The sequence below is a fragment of the Ictidomys tridecemlineatus genome, chromosome 11 (assembly GCF_052094955.1).
Source record: "Ictidomys tridecemlineatus isolate mIctTri1 chromosome 11, mIctTri1.hap1, whole genome shotgun sequence".
In the NCBI taxonomy this organism is placed as follows: domain Eukaryota; kingdom Metazoa; phylum Chordata; class Mammalia; order Rodentia; family Sciuridae; genus Ictidomys; species Ictidomys tridecemlineatus.
Genome location: NC_135487.1, coordinates 94,525,642 through 94,530,840, shown reverse-complemented (window position 1 = coordinate 94,530,840; position 5,199 = coordinate 94,525,642). Strand labels below are relative to the sequence as shown.

Genomic DNA, 5,199 nt, shown 5'->3' with positions numbered 1-5,199 from the left:
GAGCTCTACCTTTCTGCATCCCAATGACTCTTAAGTTTGGTCTCTTTATGTTATCCCATATTTCTTGGGTGTTCTGCTCATGGTTTCTTAACAGTCTTGCTGAGCTGTCTATGTTCTTTTCAAGGTGAACTACTTTGTCTTTGTTGTCTGATGTTCTATCTTCTAAGTGTTCTACTATTCTGGTAGTATTCTCAATTGAGTTTTTAAGTTGGTTTATTGCTTCCTGTATTTATAGGATTTCTGTTTGTTTGTTTGTTATTACCTCTATTTCCCTGTATATTTGATCTTTTGCTATTTGGATTTATTTATGTAATTCATTGTCGAAGTGATCTTTCATTGTCTGATTTTGCTGTCTTATGTCTTCCTTGAGACTCTAGATCATGTGAAGCATATATATCTTAAATTCTTTATCTGACATTTCATCTGCTGCAGCTCTTACCGCTTCTAAAGTTGAGTTGACCTGCATTGCTTGTGGTCATTTCTTTCCTTGTCTTTTCATACTTCTCGCGCTTCTTTCTGCTTGGTGAAACTCTTGTGTTTTTGAAATTTTCTCCCTATATATTTATATTGCTCTTGTATAGTTGATAAGTCTCCCTTGCAGGGGCAGGGAATGGCTGTGCTCCTCCTCAAATTGGGGTGATCTGTATACCACACTGGCGGGCCGCTCTGTCTGTTCTGCTGTTCGATCGCAGGTCAGCCTACCTTGGAGGCGCGGGCATCGGCTCTGTTCTGCCCCTCCTCCAATTGGTGTGACGTGTCTACGACGTTTGCGGACCCCTGGGCCTGTTCTGTAGGTCGATTGCAGGTGTGCTTACATTTCAGGCGCGGGCCGCAGCTCTGGCCTGCACTTACTCCAATTGGGGTGACCTATCTACCACGGCGGCAGGCCGGTGGGCCTGATTTGCCAGTTGGTCGCAGGTCTGCCTACCTGGCAGGCATGGGCAGTGGCTCTGCTCTGCCCCTCCTCCAATTGGTGTGAAATGTCTACCACGCCCGAAGACTGCTGGGCATGTTCTGCTGGTCGGTGGCAGGTCTGCCTACATTGTGGGCGCGGGTGGCCGCTCTGCTCTGCCCCTACTCCAATTGGGGTGATGTGACTATCATGCCTGCAGGTCACTGGGCCTGTTCTGGGGGTGGGCAGCGGCTCTACTCTGTCTCTCTGGCCTGATGACAAAGTGAGAGAGACTTGGGTATATGTGACTCACTTTCTTTACCAGGAGACCAACTGTTTCTGTCGCTGCTGGTATCGATGAAGTTATCTCCTCTGCTGCTTTCTGATGAACTCAGATCTCTGCCATGTTGGTATCCCATGCAAATGGCAACATTTTGTTCCCTTTGCCGGGTGACCAAAGCAATGGGTGAGTCCTGACCGGCCCTAATAAGCCTCATCTCAATCCTGTTGCAACTGCCTATGAAGGCTTGGTTGGTACTTAACTCCACAGAAATCAGCAGGACCCGGACTGAGAAGCAGTTTCCACGGGTTCTTTGGCCCTGGGCCAGAGCAGTTCCAGGAGCCGGAATTCAGCCGCTCCGTGCTTGGTGTATGTTCTGATAGGAGTAGGCTCCAAGAAGTAGTTTCCACATGTTTTTTAGCCCTGGGCCAGAGCAGTTCTGGGAGCTGGAATTCTATAACTTCTTTTCATTGATAATCTCTCTAGAAATAGAGTCATGCTGACAAATACCCTGTGTAGTTGCAGATCTTAAAAGACAATTTCCATTTTTATGGATCTAAAATATCTAATATCCAAAATGTCAAAAAAATCTGAATAGCCATGTAATTATAATTCCCATTGAGAGGATACTGTTCAAGCCCATTTTATGAATTTTAAAAATTGCCATCAGAGCCAGCATAATGGCAAAATCCCATAATCCCAGTAGATTGGAAGGCTGAGGCAGAGGGATTGCCAGTTCAAAGCCAGCCTCAGGGAGACCTTGTCTCTAAATAAAACAAAAAAAAATTGCTGTAAATATAGTTCAATTGTTAAGCACCCCTAGGTTCAATCATCTGTACCTCAGAAGAAAAAAAAATTTCATCAAAAAATTTCTCAAATTACTAAATGAAATTAAAAATTTGAAAAAAGACAGCAAAATACATTGCTTTACTAATTTTGGTTTCAAATTTTTGTCTCAGCAAACTTCTGTCCTCATTTTTTTCAGGGATTATTGCTAATCCTAAAGCATCTCCTCAAGCCACCATTTCAATTCCTAACACTCATTCTCAGGGCCCAAGTCATCCCAATTCTTCCCAAAACATGAGTGCTAAAGCAGTTTAATCATAAATAAATAAAAACAAAAAGACTCTTGTCCCCACCTTCCCCACTATCACTCTGTTACTGTCTCTGCCCTTGCAGGAACACTTCATCAATAGTTATCTACCTTGTCTCCAATCTTTCCTTGCCATTTTTGAACCCACTAAGATCTTACCACCATTACTCCACCAATGGATTCCACAGGGCTAAATCCATTGGTCTATCCCCTGTCCTTTTCTTAGCTTATCAGAGTCATTTGACAGAAAGAACTATCTCCTCCAAAACTGTCATATGTATTTGGCTTCCAGAACAGAGTATTCTACTGGTTTCCCCTTTTCTCTCTAGTATCTCTTTCTGAGTCACTTTGTCTGATTCTGCCAATCTCCCCTGTCTCTTAACATTGGAAAATATTAGGACTCAGTATACTATATTCTCTCCCTGGTCATCTCTCCCAGTCTCATGGCTTTAAAGACTTTATGAAAGTAAGAACTCACAAATCTATAGCTAGGGTGTTTATTTGAACTCCAGATTACTAGTTCAAGTTTCCTACTTGACATTTTAATTTTTTGAAGTCAGATTAGCATCTGAAATTAACAAAAACAAAACTAGATTCTGATATTCACTCTGTCCTAACCCAGTTTCTCTCACAATCTTGTCCATCCCACTACATGTCAGCCCCAGTCTTCTAAGGGCTCATATCAAAACTCCTGACTACCCTCTTTTGTATCATACACATGACCCAGAAGTAAATCCTGTTACCATTTCAAAATATATCAATAATCCAAACAGTATTACTTCTTCCATCCTAGTACAAGCCACCCTCAAATTTTGTCTGTGCTGTAAAACTATCCTAATTGCTCTCCTTGATTTCATCCTTACACTAGCTACTCTCAGTACACCAGCAGAGTGAGGGTGTTACAACTTAAGTTAGATCATGTCACACACTTGTTTAAAACCATTCAATAATATATCAGTAAAAGTCCAAGTCCTAACAATTACCTGCAAGTCTTCATGTGATATGGCCTGTTACCTCTTCAATCACACACCTCCTAGCATCCTCTTTCTCATTAACTCTATTACAAACCCCCTTCAGCACCAATCTCTTCCGATTTTTTTTTGTCTAGAAAGCTCTCCCCCAGGATTCATCAAGTTTTCCATGTCACTTTCTTCAGATCTACTCAAATGTAATCTTCAAGGTCTTCTCTATTTACCATGTGTAAACTGTAGTTTCCACCTCAACACACACACACACACACACACACACACACACACACACACACACACACACATCTTGAGATGTTCATTCCAAGCCCTCCAAGTTGGCTATAAGCCACCCCCTCTCTCTGCATCATGTGCAACATGTCCTTCTCTGACAGATATTCTTCCTCAAAGCTCACGTATCTTTAAAAAAATAAATAATATTTAGACTTCCTCATTTGTTCTTTTTCTTTATCTCAATATTTCTAAATCAATAAAACACAATAACAGACCTAATCTCCTCACCTCCCTTTCATCCAATAGCCCTCTGCAGTCAAAAGTAGCCCTTTGTCACACTGCTGAAACTGCTTTCACTGAGAAATATCCCAATGGACATTTTTCAGTATTGATTCCCTTCTGTTAAAAAAATCTAGGATTTAGCAGGGATGCTGTCACAGTTGTTGCCACTGCTCACACCTCTGCCACCATCAAGGCTCAGTACAAGGGTGTCCCAAGCAAGGCAGCACACGCCAAAAATCTGATGAAGAAACGGGAAGAGCAGCAGGTGCAGATAGAGCAAAGGAAGCAGCGGGTCACAGAAAACAACATAATGAAATCCAACATTGACAAGAAGTTCTCTGCACACTATGATGCTGTGAAGGCAGAGCTCAAGTCCAGCACCATCAGCCTTGTGACCCTGAATGACATGAAAGCCTAACAGGACGCACAGGTGAAGGAGCAGGAAAAGCAGCTGGCCAAAAGGGAAAAGTCAAAGGAGCTACAGCTAAAGCTGGAGAAGCTGCAAGAAAAGAGCACAATAAGGAGACCAAGAAAAAGATCTCTAGCCTGCCCTTCACCTTGGAGGAAGACGAGGAGGGAGGTGAAAAGGAAGAGGAGGTGACCATGCATGAGGAGAAGCTGGAAAGGGAAGAGATCACCACAAAGAGAAATAAATTGGGGAAGAACCCAGATGTGGACACCGGCTTCTTGCCTGACCAAGACAGGAAGGAGGCAGAAAATCGTCTCCGGGAAGAGCTGTAGCAGGAGTGGGAAGCCAAGCAGGAGAAGATTAAGAGTGAAGAGATTGAAATCACCTTCAATTACTGGGCTGGCTGCGGACACCAGCAGACAGTCAAAATGAAAAAGGGCAATACAATGAAGCAGTTCCTCCAGAAGGCACTTGAGATCCTGCGTGAAGACTCCAGTAAGCTCAGGTCAGCAAGGGTGGAGCAGTTCATGTACATCAAGGAGGACTAATCATTCCCCATCATCAGTTTCTGTGACTTCATCATTACCAAGGTAAGTGGGAAGAATTGGCCGCTCTTTAACTTTGATCTTCATGATGATGGGTGGATACTCAGCAATGCCACTGTGGAAAAGTATTAGTCTCATGCAGGAAAGGTGGTTCTGAGGAGCTGTTATGAGAAGAACAAGCACATCTTCCCTGCCATCTGCTGGGAGACCTATGACCATGAAAAGAAGTGGGACAAGTATAAGATCCGGTGAACATCTAGAAAGTGGTTTGCCTCGGCTGTCCCTGGTGCACCCCCATGTGTCCAGAACTCAAGAGTCTGATTCCCCTGTGACTGTGCTGCTGTGTGCTAGGAGTATGGTAGCCACTCATCCCCTGGAACTGTCATAGCTTTTTTTTTTTTAGAATAAATAAGTGCTCATGTTAAAAAAAAAATCTAAATAAATGCAGATGTAATGTTTATGAGAGAAAATTTAATATTATAAATTTGCCAATTCACCA

At 42.9% G+C, this 5,199-nt stretch overlaps 1 pseudogene; it reads left to right on the top strand.

The window, feature by feature from the left end:
* The first annotated feature begins 1,354 nt into the window (after window positions 1-1,354).
* Window positions 1,355-4,952, top strand: LOC101958643 (protein FAM50A pseudogene; annotated as a pseudogene).
* Window positions 4,953-5,199: the final 247 nt, after the last annotated feature.